Source organism: Schistocerca piceifrons, chromosome 5, assembly GCF_021461385.2.
Source record: "Schistocerca piceifrons isolate TAMUIC-IGC-003096 chromosome 5, iqSchPice1.1, whole genome shotgun sequence".
In the NCBI taxonomy this organism is placed as follows: domain Eukaryota; kingdom Metazoa; phylum Arthropoda; class Insecta; order Orthoptera; family Acrididae; genus Schistocerca; species Schistocerca piceifrons.
In genome coordinates this window covers 299,076,518-299,092,586 of record NC_060142.1, presented here as the reverse complement: position 1 = coordinate 299,092,586, position 16,069 = coordinate 299,076,518, and positions in this window count along the sequence as shown.

Here is a 16,069-nt window from a genome sequence, read left to right as displayed (position 1 = left end):
CGTGTCCCGTGAATTTAAAAGGTTTCGCTTTACTAGCGTTATTTCTTATGAAACCAACACCACCAGCTACCTCCTTTGCAGAACGTTTAAACCTCTGTTTGAAGTCTACTTTCATTATCTACCTTCGCAAGTCGCAGACGAATTGGCATGAATCGACTGGATGGCTTAATTTTCTTTCAAGGCAGATGACCGTGTGACTCATTGGATTGCTTCCTCCAAATTTACATTTACATTCATATTCCAAAGTGTGACTGATTAATGACCTCCTTCATGAAGGTAACGATCCTAACGTCATTAAGAAGAAATAACATCATGTTTAAACACCAGAGGGAGGTTACCCAGTGTAACAAGGGCAGGCATCGAACCTCACTGTACCTAGAAGACCATTTGGGCGCAAAACAAGCGGAGGACAGAAGGTTACTTTTAACATGTTGCCATGGTTCGTGTAAGGGGAAAATTGTCACTGGGAACCAGGATGCTGGGAAATTCTCTCTTACTTTGTTGCTCCCGACCCTCCTGGTTTAAGATTAAAGGTGGTAGGTGAAGCGTGGATTTACTTTCAAAATCTTTTCTTATAGAATTTACTTTATTTACTAGCGATTCATCAAGAACATTAACACATTTAATCACACTATGTGAGCGTGGAAGTAGTTACCAGAGGGTAACTGATGGAAACAAACTTCTTTCAACAAATGGAAATTTTATTCCTAAGAAACCCTTGCTTAAAGAAAAGAAAAAACGGATTTCAAAACTATGATCAGAAAGCACCCTGTAAATATCATTTCTACAGAGGCAGAAATAACAAAATATTTTCTTTTCTTTTTTTTTACAGTATGCGCTTTCGGGCTGGGAACCGTGCCGCTCCCTTTTAACAAGGCCGTAGTCACGACCGCTCACAACATCCTCTGAAAAACTACACTGGTGCCAATCTGCCTCACACCAGATTATTTTAAACTAAAAATTTTAACAACTCACACAAACACATAAACTATGCACCCTGTAGGAGGGATGGAAATGGTACAAAACACTCACATTAAAAAAGTTACTTGTCACCGAAAGTGCAACTTGTTTTTAAACGAAAACTCTTACGGTGGAAGGGTGGCAACATTATGTACTAAAATGACCATTTCAATAAAAACCCATGAAACGCAGTCTTCCATAAAATGTACAAACATACACATATACCGCCTCTCAAGATGACACGCAGGAAAAAAAAAACATATTTCATGAATTCGGCCTTTACAACTTATGCAATAAATTCGTTAACACCGAATCCGACAAACATGAGAGAGGCAGCTTTTAACGTATGGCAGACTGACAGACACACAGAGAGACACTAACTGCCTAACAAATACGGACAGGAGACAGACGAGCAAGCTGGGTACGAGGGACTGACCAAGAAAACAAGTAGAATTTAAAAAGTAAATGGAACAACATCACGAATCACTTAACTCTTAATAAACTGCGGTGTCTGGCGAAAACATGGCCCAGCCCCGCCCCCCCCCCCCCCCAAAACGCTCACCCGAACCGTCCGCTGCAAGCTGCTTCAACAGACGCAGGAAGGCGGGCCGATCTCCCATCTCACAGCGTCGCTGCTCGCGCCGGCCAGACCGATGTCGTGGGTTGACTCCTGTTGCTCTCGTGTCGGCCGCGAAGCGACTGTCCCTCGCTATACGGCGCGGCCCACTGGACTGATGTGGCGACCTCACATGCACCGACAAGTCATCTTGCGTCCCAGTGCGCGACCGACCAACCGATCGATCCAGCTGCCAATGACCATTGCCTGAACAAACTCGAGCCGACTGGCGGCCTATCACATACTAGCACTCCGGACGACAGACAGACACTGACTGCCCCACACTGACCCCGTTGACCAACTGCACAGACACCCCTCTAGCGAGCTCATATCGTCCCTTAAATGCACGTGAACAGGCTACCTTTCCGCTTTCCCACTAGAGGGAGACACTAAAGCTGCGATTGCCACAGCGGCGCCACTGCCAGAAACGAGGGGCAACTGCTTCATATTACGCGCTGCGGCGCGCTCTTCAAAGCAGCAAATTTTTACCACGGCTCAGTAGGATTGTGCCACATGCGCGTCTAATCCTTGGCGCTCAGTTACTGATAGTATATAACCTTTCTATGTCTCTGCCCACTTGCTGGGAAACTGGTGGCCGCCGGTCTATAATAGGGTGGGAAGGAAGCGGAGGAGAGAGACCTGCGCTGCCGGAAAAGGGAAGGGGCTTGCTCGCAGCAGTGTGGAGACTGAGATCCGATTTATGTAAAGCGTGTGAGCTCTCCATTTGGTCGAAAACAGCTGGTACGCTGCTGCCTAGCCTATGGAGTGTTATTGGTGCTATTACACCAGTTGAAGTTTAGACGTCAGGTACTCTGCCGTTGGAGAAAGCGTCTACCAATGGAACTGTTGCGTGCCTGTTAGGTATGTTATGGTGTACCCTTTTCTGTAATTGGCAATACATTTGTTCTTAACTGACTTGTGACCCATTGAATCCTAGTTCCTCTCGGATTTAGTTGGTATTAGTGGCCGTTCCTCCGATAATCTGTTTTCAACGGTGGCATTCGTTTGTACTTTTCTAGAAGGCTGTGATCGGCCGATTTTCTGGACAAGTGGTGGCGAACGTTCAAAAGCGAATCCGGAAAGGAGCCTCACTGTAAGATTCAGTTGTTCTTACTGCCTTGATTAGACCAGTTTTGCTCATTTCAGTTTTGCTAATATGTAGAGAAGATATTTATTTTGGTAAGATAGCAGGCCAGTTAATTCTGGTAAATCCGCATCACTTGCTATCAGCTGCATGCCGAAACAGCCTCTTGTGTAGTAATAATTTTGTGGTTAGTTTGTTAGCCGCTTGTGCTTGCCGGGTATAGCTAATTCTATGTGTACACCTGATCAAGTACTACCGTTGTTAGCATGCCTGTAACCCCCTGAAATTAAGTGTTGGCATTACTTTGAAGTTCTTTATTTCCATTACATATGATGCTGGGAGGGGTATCTATGTATTTGTAATTACTTTCCGTTATGATTTACTACAGCTGATTCCTTCTAAATTCTGCTTAAATAAATCTGACACGCACTATCGAGAAGCAGCTTCTACTAAAAATTCGGTTAGGCCATTTCTGCAACCGTTTTGTTCTAGGCAATTTACCCTGAAGGTCTCGTAAAGTTCACGCCTTGTGCCTAGTGTATATGATCGTCCATTGCGGCGAAAGGTTTACTGTGTTTAGAAGCCCCATAGTCTGCTCGCTCGTGGAGGCGTGTTTGGGGTAAGCTTAGCTCCTTTAAAATAATTAGTAACGGACTTCATATATTCTTAACCAAATTTCGTGTAAATCTTAAAGCGCCATCGCCCTTTGGAAAATTTTCTTCCGTGACCTTTGGCCCATGATTCTGTTAACTTAGATCTTTCTCAAATGTTTTCAAATATTCTGAGTAACCAATTTCTTTTCGGTTGATGTTGGTCAGTATTACCGTAAGCTGGTCTTTAGGGGCGAGGCATCTTGTTCTATGACGTAAAACCTAATCATTTGAATGGGTTTCGCCGTTGTAGGGATTCATCATTTAGTCTTAAGCTGCTTGTGCAGTTGCTAAGCGTAGTTATGTGTTTGTCAATCGAAGTTCTTAACTGAAATTATATGTTAACGAGCAATGTCGTACGACAAATAACAATCCTGGCGGCAGCTGCTTAGTACTGGTGAAAATAGTAAGGAGATTGTAATTTGGGTCCACCAAAGTGAGGCAATCTATGTTTACTTTTTCTTAGCGTGCCGTACGTCAATCTGCAGCAATTTGCGGATGGGTTACATTTCTATCACGTTGAACGATTCTCATCAATCGTCGTTGGTCCCGTTCTTTCAGGATTCTTTCTGGCCGCAGCGAAGACGGAGATTTGATGTTTTACCGTATTCCTGTTATTCACGGTACACTCATGAACTCGTCGTACGGGAAAATCCCCACTTCATCGCTACCTCGGATAGTCTGTGTCCCACCGCTTGTGCGCCGACCATTAGACCTTGTTTAAACTCACTTAAATCTTTATTACGAGGGATTGTTGTAGCAGTAACCAATCTAACAAATGCACTAGACACTTGTAGTCTTATATAGGCATTGCCAACCACAGCGCCGTATTCTCTCTGTTTACATATCTCTGTACTTTCATAAGCATACCTATACCAGATTCTTTGGCGCCGAGTGTAGACAGTTACCCGGAAAAGTAGGATGCGCAAAGTCTACAGGTAACTAAACTTCCATCTAGCTGAATCATATAATAACATGTCTTATAAAGAAAAGTGCACTCCAGAAGACAAGAGCATTGAGTTACTGCTTACTAAATGATATGGCAAGACTCCGATGCAATCGTATTTCTTACTAATGGGAGTTGTGCAGTGACAGGAATATTTCCGTAAGACTACATGATAGTGATAGATTATTGATAGTACAGAAATTGACATCTCAGCGGAGAATGTGTCGTTGCGCAGGACAGAGCAACACACAACATAAATCTACCAATGGTCCATCCGATATGAAATTTTGTAGTGTTCTGGATAATCCAGCCCAAACCGCATACATCTTTACACAAGCAGAGCACTTGAAGGACTAGAAGTTCTCAATGCATGCAACTAGAAGCAGAATTTGTAGTCAGTTTTATCAAAATTGCTTTATTCAGTGCAGTCGTGAGCGTGTAATTTATTAAGTAGAGTATTAACTACATGGAGCTAGAGGTTTTTATTAAAATAGACTTCGTTATCTTCACCCAAATTTTTACGAATAGTGTGTACCAATAATTCCAGTTACAGAATTAAAATTAGAAGATTAGTGATTCCCGTGAACAATGCGAGTACCTTACTTTTCCTTCAGAACTGGTTACCAGCCTGTCGCCACAGAAGTCTAATGGAGAGCTGCCTTCTCCGAACCGTGTCCATATGATGCACTTTTACAGAACTAAACTTACAGCACTGGGTCTATAAGTAATATGAGTTGGGAAGAAAACATCACGATCTACAAATTTCCTCCACTGAAACAAAAGTTACGTCCCACTGCGGAAATTTCTCACTTTGATCTTACATTGTTATCGATATAAAAGTACTTGAACAGTTCTACAGTTTTACTTAATTGGGCAAAGACAGACGTAGAGATAGAAAACAAAAGAAACAAACATACGAAATTATGAATTAAACTTTCAAAAATGAAGTCATCTAACCAGAAAACTGAAATTTTGCAAAACACTGGCTGTGTCTGCGTGACATCTTGGCAGTGAATCGTAGAATGAGAGAAAAAGATGTATAAGAGCATAAGGTCAGCAGAAATAAGATTTTTAGTAACCGTCAAAGGCTTCTCAAGAAGGAATAACGTAAAAATGACGATATCGGCCATAAATTGGAATATACAACGTAACTTGTAAGATGAAAGAATAGGGACAGCCCCTCAAATGGATGAATGAAGAGACAGTTCCAGTCGATGTAAACGGGTACTAGTCCTTAAGGAGAAAAGATCTAGGACAGCCGAGAAAGAAATGGAGTTAATTATGTGAAGCTGGGACGGGTATATTGCCTGAGCCTTGAAGTGAGGAAGAAGAAAAAAAACAAGAACAAGAAGAAGGTGCTAACTAATAATATCCGTACAAACCTGGCACTGAAACCACACCTAAATTCACATCTATATACATACTCCGCTAGTCCCAGTGTGATGTATGGCAGAGGGTACATTGCACCACTACTACTTATTTCGAACTACGTCCGGAGCTCTGATGTGTGGCACAGGGGCAATATAAAACCTGAGTATAACCTGAGTGGTATGCGATATCAGCCAAGCCAAATGACTCACCCTTGCAGTAGATATATATGGAGTAGTAATTTTACCTGAGTGTAATAAGCGTAGTGAAAGAAGAGAGTTTAGTGAAGATAGAAACTGCCCAACTAAATATTCGAGTGGATCTTAAAGTGTAAACACGAGGCGGATTCCTGGTTGACTGAATATAGGATTTCTGTATCCAACCCCCTCACCTCCTCCCCCCCCCCCACCCCTCAACGAGTATCACCACCCGTTCCCTTTCTCACCACTCATTTTCTCAGTCTTGTTCTTACTGGTATATACTCTAATTTCTCTAGAGTTCAGCGGTGGAAGTCCACTTCTTATGACAATCATTGTCCTATGTCAGAATAAGGAGAAATATTCTAATTTCCGTAGAGATATGTCTCAGTGACATGCTGTCTTTGTCTCGTGTTTATAATTTGTGAGACAATGTAACCCAAGTATCAACGCCATGTGCGCAGTTGTTTCTGTGCCCTTATCACCACCACCCTCCGCGCCTGTTCACAGATCTAAATGTTTCTGCTGTAGTATCGATTATAAAAGTTTTTGGCGAATCTGAATGAATGTAAGGTTTCTGACCAACGTATAACTAACGATGTTTAGCAGAGAAAGAGACAGACCTGACTGACCTGCCATTGAAAATTTAATTATGTTGCATTTGAGTAAACGTATAGATAAGATGAAGTATAACTGAAGTTAGGATCACTTGTGTTTGGATTGCACCAAAGTTTTAATGGTGCTAAAGAAGTATGGTAATTTCTGAACGAAAATTCAATTAGTTGAGCATGTTAAGCGCTAGTGATCGGATTTTAATAAATGTTTTTAGCGATGTCAAAATCGCCGATTGGGATTCAATCTTTGCAACATCGAGTTAGAAGATCGTGGTTATCGATTCGAGAGAGGGAGGTTCTTTACTGGCCTACGGAAATATTTTTTGCTGTTTTCTCCAATTTAAATCTTCCAATAATACTGTGGAGTGGGTGATTTTCGCAGTTGCTACTTGTGTCCATTGTTTTCAGTAAAGCCGCAAGGGAGGTGTGACTGCCGTTCCGAATCTCCGGAAAGATGAGCTGCCTAACGAGACAATTAAAGCAGGATGACCTCAGTAATGCTGCCGTTTCCACTGCTGCCGTGTTGACCAAGCTCCTTTCATTGGTGGTGTTTTTAAATGGGGCTGAGCCGTCTCGGGCTCAGTTAAGTACGTTGAGGGTGGGAGTGCTACATTACGGGAGTGCTGCATTACAGCTATAGGGCTGTCGTTTTGCGTAGCGTCGATGTGCCGGAGGAGGTTTACCACCGTTGCCTGTGCGATTAGAGGAATTAATGGCCAGAAGTCAGTAATAAGGGACTGGGTAGTTAAACCTCTTAATAATGATGTAGAGCACTTGATGACTAAGTCCTTAAACTTGCTCCAGGATATCAAAACTATCTTATGGGAGAAGGTTGAAGGGAGAACTTATAACGACCACATAACAAGGGTGCAAAGAAGCGAAACCGAAGACTCGAGAGAATTCCAGAATATATCCGGTAAACGATCTAATCTCCTGATGCCACTGTTACACGAGGGGCGAAGTATCTATTAATTCAGCAGACGAAGTTTATGGCACACCGTGGCATCTATTGGCGCTGCAAGAATGTGCTGAGGGGCAGTCGGTTATATCACGTAGACTGGATAATTTGGTGCGACAGGGGTTCAGAAAACCATCTTCTTCTGATTTTAGACAAAACTTCTGCGAGAATTTCTTGTCGCCACATCACGAGTTGATTAGTATGGAAAATTGTTCGGTGCAAAACAATGACAACTTGTTTAAGAATTACATGGTCACTCAAGGTATGACCTGAACTCATACACGACAGCTCCGATACCATGACGCCAACAGTTAACACCACAGTGCATCTCAAAAACAATGAAAGTATCAGACCTCTCCAGGTCTCCGTTAAACTCGGCGAGGATGGTCATATGGAATGACGAACTCAGATTCCTCGTTGACGTCATACATAAGCAGTCTATGTTTCCCACTTGCATTACCGATCCAAGGCAGTCGTAATTTGTTACCGTAAAGAAATTTACATAATTCTACAAAATAATCTTAAAACGGCTAATAAAATGTTTTTTAAAATAACTATTTTCAGTGCCGCATTGCTTGCCACTATGGCCGAGCGTTTCTAGGCTCTTCAGCACGGAACCGCGCTGCTGCTACGGTCGCAGGTTCGAATCCAGCCTCGGGCATGGATGTGTGTGATGTCCTTAGGTTAGTTAGGTTTAAGTAGTTCTAAGTCCAAGGGACTGATGACTTCAGATGTTAAGTCCCTTAGTGCTCAGAGCCATTTGAACCATTTGAAGGCCGCACTATCTGTATACGTATAGGTTTCTTTATTAGGTAACACAACCCGTGTCACACCATTATAGGTGTATGTTCAGGTGATAAGCTGTCAAATCAACAGCAGCAGAAAGTGGTATAACGGGAGTTGGATCCGCTATGAATAGGAAGGTAGGGCAGGGAGAGAAGTGCGTTACTGTGAACAGTTCAGTAACAGGGTTGTTTTTATCAGAATCGACAGCAAATCAACACCGACAACATGCCGACGTCGCAAGTTGAAGATGTAGAGCTAGAGAAATTATATGCGGATATTGAAAGGGTAATACAGAACGCAAAGAGAGAGGAACATCTAATGGTTTTGGGTGGACTGGAATGCAGTTGAAGAGGAAGGAGCAGAAGTAACAGTTACAAGAAAGTATGGGCTTCGGATAAGGAGAGGAGAAAAGCTAACTGAATTCTGAAATAAGTTCGAGATATTAATAGCGAATACTCTGTTCAAGAATCACAAGAGGAGGAGTTATACTTGGAAAAGGCCGGCTGATATGGGAAGATTTCAGGTACACTACATCATGAACGGACAGAGATTCCGAAACTGTAAGGCGTGCCTGGGAACAGATATAGACTCAGATCACAATACAGTAGTGATGAAGAGTGGGCTGGAGTTTATGAGATTAGTGAGGAAGAATCAATTCGCAAAGAGGTGGTATACCGAACAACTAAGTAATGACAGGATAAACCTGAATTTCTCTAAGTTTACAGATACAGAAATAAGGAATAGTTCAGTACGCAGTACAGTTGAAGTGGAATTGACGTCTCTAAAAAGGGCAATCATGGACGTTGGAAAGAGTAACACATGTACAAAGCAGGTTGAAACGTGGTACTCACTGGAATTAAGGATAACTTGGAAGGGAGGGCTCACCAATATATATTTGCAAAATGAATAAGCTTTTGCTAGAGAAATCAAAACAGCACACAATATGACAATAATTACAAGACGGCCGGGCCTACAGCCCACCAGTTATCGGGTGAAACAGCGGTGTTTAGTACTGCGCTGGACACAGTTTATCTTATTAAATGCTCTTTTCTAATACATGAAAATTATATAAGCACCATTGACGACAAGTTTGATTCAATTACTCAAAACAGATGACGTAACTTTCAATTTGAAAGCTGTACGTCGAGAGGTTCGCGGTTAAGATGCGCATGTGTGCCTAAAGGTTAAACAAATTAGGAAACAATATGACAATGATAAGGATTACTTCAAACCCACCAACCTCTTAATTTCTATCGGCAACCAAGATGCGACTGGATCCAAACCCGTCCCTTTTGACAATCTTCTTTTGACTAAAATCCGGATGACAGCTGGCTGTCAATATTTTCAAAGGTAAACTGATTGTCAGTTATTAAGACCGTTCTGAAAGAACGTCATAAAATATTACTGGTGAACACTTATTACAAGAGAATTCACTCGCAGGAACCACAAGATCCAGCTATAAATACACCAATAACGACCCTGTCTTTCAAAGACAGCAACGCACTGCATAGAAAAACAGGTTGTCCAGATTATAACTAATACAATTATAATCAAAGAATTGAACCTGTTAACATCTAAGTCGAACCACAAAACCCTGTTTGTTTAACGGCAACCTACGCCGTAGTACAATTGTTCCGGCTGTATTATCACCAGAAGCTAATTCATTAGAACATTAACGCTCGAATATAAACCAGAAAGGAAATGCAATATAAAATGGGGACAAAATTTCAAACGACGGCTAGTGTCTGTAACGTTAACTGGCAGCACACACACTATTAATAAAATGAAATGACATTTAATTGTACTATGTACGCCACTATGAAGCAATTCGTATGTACTGTAATTGTTTAACAAAAAATATTATCTAATTTTGTATAAAGGACATTCGTTATCATTGTAATATTTTCTGTAATAATATTCTCGATGTATTTATGACTGTAATATTTCTGTGCTCATAATGTAATTACGAAATATGTTGGTATCTGCGATAAAAGGAGGAAATGTTAAATACAGCCATAGAGGAAAATAATGTTGCGGGATTGCAAAGAGACATTAACGATAAGCAATAGTATAAATAGGAATACATAGTGTGCATTCTTTGTCGTCTTCCTCGAGAGCTGAGAGAGAGAGGAACCTGTGACGTAGCATTTTATGAATGAGTAGACTTCTTTTGTCTGTATCTATCTTTAGCCGGCATTAGAGGAGAAATTACAAACTAATGTAAGTTAATTATTGTTGTGGTCTAAATACATTATAATTTATGAAAATTGTGTATTACTAATGTAAATTAGCTTGCCCATGTCATCTATAATATTTCTTTAAAGAATTTTCAGCATTTTTAGCGATTATCGTTGGTGTTGCTGGGCTGTGCCGCCACGGAACGATTTGCAGCGGCGGCACATTTAAAAAATTGTTCCGCTAAAAAAATTAACCAAACTCGTAAATCGGGAGCAGATAAAATTAGCAGTGAATTACGAAATATTTTTGTTTTACAGCGATCCTGAGGCTGACGGAATTTATTACTGGTTTTACATTTGTGCATTCATAGGCGGATAATTAACGTTGAAGTTGTTAATCTGTTGGTTCTTTCAATTTCTAAAACAAATAACTTAAACGTATAGTGAAGTGTGTTTTGTCAATGATAATTAAACGTTCAGGTCAGTTTGGCAATATTTAACCATTTTCTGCTAACAGAGACAATCTTGTGTTCCATAGCTAACGCCGGGAAAGAGAATTCAGTAAATATTTAAAAAACCGCTGCATTTAGAAAATATGTGCCAAGGCCGAAATACGTAAAAAAAATTAATTTATATAATTTTCAACTAAATGTTCATAATCAGTTAGTATGAATTTATCAGCATGAGAGGGTTGCTGAGGTTCACGTAATTTTAAATGAATTTTTATTACCACACGTAAATAAGGGGTCCTACAACAAAGTTCCTAGAGAAAGAGAAAATAACAAATATTTAAAGCAACATTTGTCCCCACATACATTATATATATATATATATATATATATATATATATATATATATATATATATATATATATATATATTATTTCATTAAATTGGCGCCCAATAACGCGGGGCACGAATAAGCAGTGGCCACAAAATACCCATCAGATAATTAGGGAATTATTATAGTCGAACTTTGTTGGAGAACAATTAATAATTTTTCATGTATTGTATGTATTGCCTAACCAATATTGTGTGGTAATACCTGTATATGAGTTTTTGCATGAGAACACTATATACCCAGAGGCAAGCTGAAGAAGAGAGCTCATATATCAAAAAATGAATTACCTACCACAATAACAGCGGGCAGCTGCACTCAAGATAGATCTCCAAAAGGTAAAGCTACAGTGTAGTTGTCCTGTGGGTAGTAAAGTAGCCTCAGTGCGGTGTTCTCGGATCATTAGTGGTGTGCTTGTTGTTAGTGTTCTTTTTTTTAAAATAACAGGACATTTGAGTAGTTAGTCATCGTAATATATAATAAGTGTGTTACAACAAATGACCATTTCTTGTGTGACTATGTCAGTGAAGCCTGAGTGTTAGGATATTTAGTTCAGATTTTGTTTCTTTTGTTGACTATGGTTAGATTGCGTAGTCAGAAAAATATAAACATGGATAATGAACAACAGTTAGCTAGCAGTGACACCGAGTTAGAAAGTGGGGCACAAAGTAATGTTAGTGGCGTAGTTCAGGAAGTGCAATGTGAGAATCTGGGGGCAGAAGGGCAAGAAATGTTGCCACTGCCAGCCAGTGCTTCAGTTGAAAGTAGAAATACTGTGCCACCCAAAGCACTAGACACGGACCAGAGAGTGGTGAGGCGTCAGAAGTGCAATCATTAAGGGTTATGTTCGAGTGCATGCTCAATTTCCAAGCTGAATTTGCACGTATGCAAGCAGAACGCGATAGAGAACGTGATGCTAAACAAGCAGAGCGTGATCGATGCCAGCATGAGAGAGACTTGCAGTTAATGCAATCTTTGGAAGCTATGCAAATTGAGATTGTTAGTTTGAGACAAAACTATGAAACCATACCCAAAGCGGTGCAAGAACTGAGCGAAAAGAGTAGATAATATCCAGGTGGCTAACGCCAGTATCGTAGATGAAGTTAGTGTACTGGCTAACAGGTTGGAAAAATTAGAAATTGACAAGTCAAGCAATAGAGCAGAAAATGTCCGAACAGGCGAACAAAATTGAAAAAGAATTTATAAAAAAAACAGACGAGAAGGTGCACGCCGCGATTGAGGCCAAGGATATGGGCTCGAGTGCGGAAGTGCAGGACCTAAAAAGGGTGGTGCACACGCCAGCCAGGTCCAATAATGATAGGCATATAAATACAGCAGTGAAAAATTGCGACTGCGAAACAGAACAGGCAACCAATGTTAGAGAAACAAACAAATGTCACTCCAAAATAGTGATTGAAGAAAGCCTGATTAAAAACCGACAGTTTCAGATCTTTACAACGGAGAAAAAATCTGTTCACCCTGTAGTATTTATCAAGGGATTTAGAAACATTTTGCCTGTCGTTTGGAGTCATACACAGAAAATACAGTTCGTTATGTCTTGCATACAAGGAGATGCTGCATTATGGGCAACCGAAGCAGCTGACAGTTGCGACACATATGAGCAATTTGAAAAGGAATTCTTGGCCAAATATTGGTCAACATGTATTCAGGAGAGATTACGGAAAGAGGTATATAATCCAGAGCCGTGTTCTCCACGATTAGGCAATTTGCGAAAATATTTTGAGAAACACATTAATAAGACCCGTTACTGGGACGAGCAGATTTCATCCCGGGATTTGATCAGACTTTTGAAATCACACTTGCCGATACACGTAAAGGAAAAACTTATACACGTACCGGAGAACGACATGGAACATTTCTTGGCTGTTCTGGACTCAATTGACCTGATTCAGGAGGATGTTAAGGCAGCCTCTGAACAGGCTAGAAGTAACGGAAACGCTTACAGAAATGGTCGAAATAACACGCCTCCACCAAATAATGGAAACGGCGGAGGTAACAATAGGAGACAAGATTATGTACAAAACGGGAATAGAGGTAGAGGCCGGAACGGCAATAGTCCGCCGGTGAACGATGATCGGAAAAGGAGGTTCAATGACCGATATGAAACAGGCCCACCAAGCAATAGTGGATGGAAAAGTGCCAGGGGGCCGTCGAACACCAATACCTGAAACGATGCAAACCGAACTTGGCCACAGAACCAGAGGCCCAATCCGGACCAGCAAAACAGTGAAAGATATGACAATAACCAACCGCCACCACAAAATGCGCCAATTGCGCAACCGTGGCGGCCGACGCAACACAACTTACACATAGTGGGGGTCAGCGACACAGAGCAGCCACACTCATCCACCTGTAATAATCCAACAAACTAGATTCAGCCGAGATTCGCTCTCCATCGTCGGCTGAGGTTTGGGGTGAGAGCAGTCCGACACAGAAATCGGAAATCTGTATCCTCATGTATAATGACGGGGTACAGATGGGACATGAATCAATAACTGAACCACTCACGTGCATAAAGGAGCACAAAGACGAAGTACAAGCGATAATAGAGATGAAAATTAACAATATTGATGTGCAAGCAATCGTAGATACTGGTGCTACTGTCAGTGTCATGAGTATGGACCTATTCAGAGTATTGGAGAAAGAAAAGCGTATGCTGACTTTTCCTGTGAACAATTGCAAAGTCACTGGAGCCATCAGTGCAAAGCGACAAATAATTAAACTCCAAGTGCGGGTAGAGATGTATATTGGGGGAGAAGCCATAGCGTGCTCGTTCCTGGTAGTAAAGGGTTTAGAGGTAGCCTGCATTTTGGCGGTAGATTTTTTGAGAGAAAGGGACGCAGTTACCGACCTTTCTGGGGGAAAATTAAGTTTGATGAATTGTCCATGCTCAGATCTGAAGAGGTACCTGTGCCTAATTGTAATGGTATTAACATAGAATGTAGGAATCAGTGGATACTACATTTAGACAATCATTCTCTAGGACCAAATCTCTATTATCCAGACGTACAAGGTGATCAATTAAAAGCAAATGTGGACGCACTTGTGAACAAAGTATCACAGTCCGAAAATTTGAACTCAATGCAACAGCAGGATTTGGTACAGTTATTATCTAACTATGCAGATGTATTTTCAGAGCGACCAGGAATTGTTAAGGAATATCAATACAATATCGAGGTGAAGCCTCACAAAACGTACTGTCGAGCCTCATACTCCATTCCTTGGTCCAAGAAGGAAATAGTAGCTATCTCTTAGCAGATCCCCAATCAGGGAGAGTACGGGGACTGCATCTGCGTAAGGATGTTAAAATATTCCTACAGTAAATGACTAATAGTCCTATGTGTTATGTGTAAAACGGTACACCATTCTTTTGGAAATGAATGATCATTAATGATGTGTTATCTGAAGAGATAATTTACTAGTGTAGAAGTATTTAGTTATAAGTATATGATTGACTTTCTCTTTTGTTTATGATTATTTGTGTTATGTCTTCTTTTCAATTAGTGTTAGCTTAAACACGCTCTAAATGTCTGCACAGATAACCTGATTAGTGCAATAATTTGTAGTGTTAAATTGTGACAGAGATCAGTCAGGAGGAACATTTTAGTAGTGATTAGTTTGTGTACTGCATGATATTCTATATGTGTGTCACACTTGAAATATTTCTTGGTACAGTCTTTTCTATTATATATATATATATATATATATATATATATATATATATATATATATATATGTGTGTGTGTGTGTGTGTGTGTGTAGCTGTCAGATTGACAGATTCGAACCCAGAATAATATCAATAATATGAGACCCTGAGAACTTTATTTTCAAACCAGTAATATCAAAGAGAGTAATGCACCCAGTAGTGACCCGAGGGCACCATGGGAGGCAAACTTATTGCAAATTTAAGTAACGCAAAGTTACGCACAAGGATGCTTCAATTGAAGCATGTGCAGATAGAATCAGTAAAAAGAGCTAGCCTGATACAGTCCAAGTCAAATTTAGCCTACAGAGACTACACTGTAGTTACGTAGGACCTTGCAAGTAAAGTGAGACATAATTTCAAAGGAGTTATTGAACAATATGCATGAATCCGGCTGGAATGCACAAATAAAATCTACTTGAACATAAATATAGATGATTTTTGGGCAAACTAATACGAAATTTTAATATTTGTTACCATGTACGCAATTACCACACACCTTGGTAAAGAGCGAACAAAGAATTTACGAATGTGCTGTTACAAAACATTGCACAACGGACATAGTGACCGAAAAAAAACTTAAACGAAAGTGCAGTATTGTGTGGCAGAGACAGACAGTGCCTGTTAAAACTGCAGCAATACGTCACGAGGTTGTTTCGAACAAGCAATTAGAAACTGTATCATCGCTGTGTGTGCAACTGGACAAGGAACTAGCACGACGCGGACAGTGAGCCGATAACACACGGTGGACCAAGCTAGAGTCAAACTATAACTCTTTGTATGTCAAGGGACGCCAGGAAAGCGCATTGACTACAGAGATACGTTTTGTTCTAAGGTGAAAACTTGCGTGTGACTAATGATAAGTCATGACATGGTGAAAAATTATTGTGTGCCCATAAAACGTGTTACTGTGACAACGAAACATTGTGCAAACCAGACTAGTGAAGGCCTACTGAATAATAACTGCCAATAACTGTGTGCGTTCTTTCCCACAGCAGGAAAAATGCTCATAAGGATAGTACACTGTTTGTGAACGTGTTGCATGTTTGCTGGAGCACTGCAAGAAGATGTCACACTGGCGAGCTGATATACAACGCGCATCCGGCTACTTCAGCCATGCAGTGGCCGCAGCAGTCCGTAGCAGACCAGACA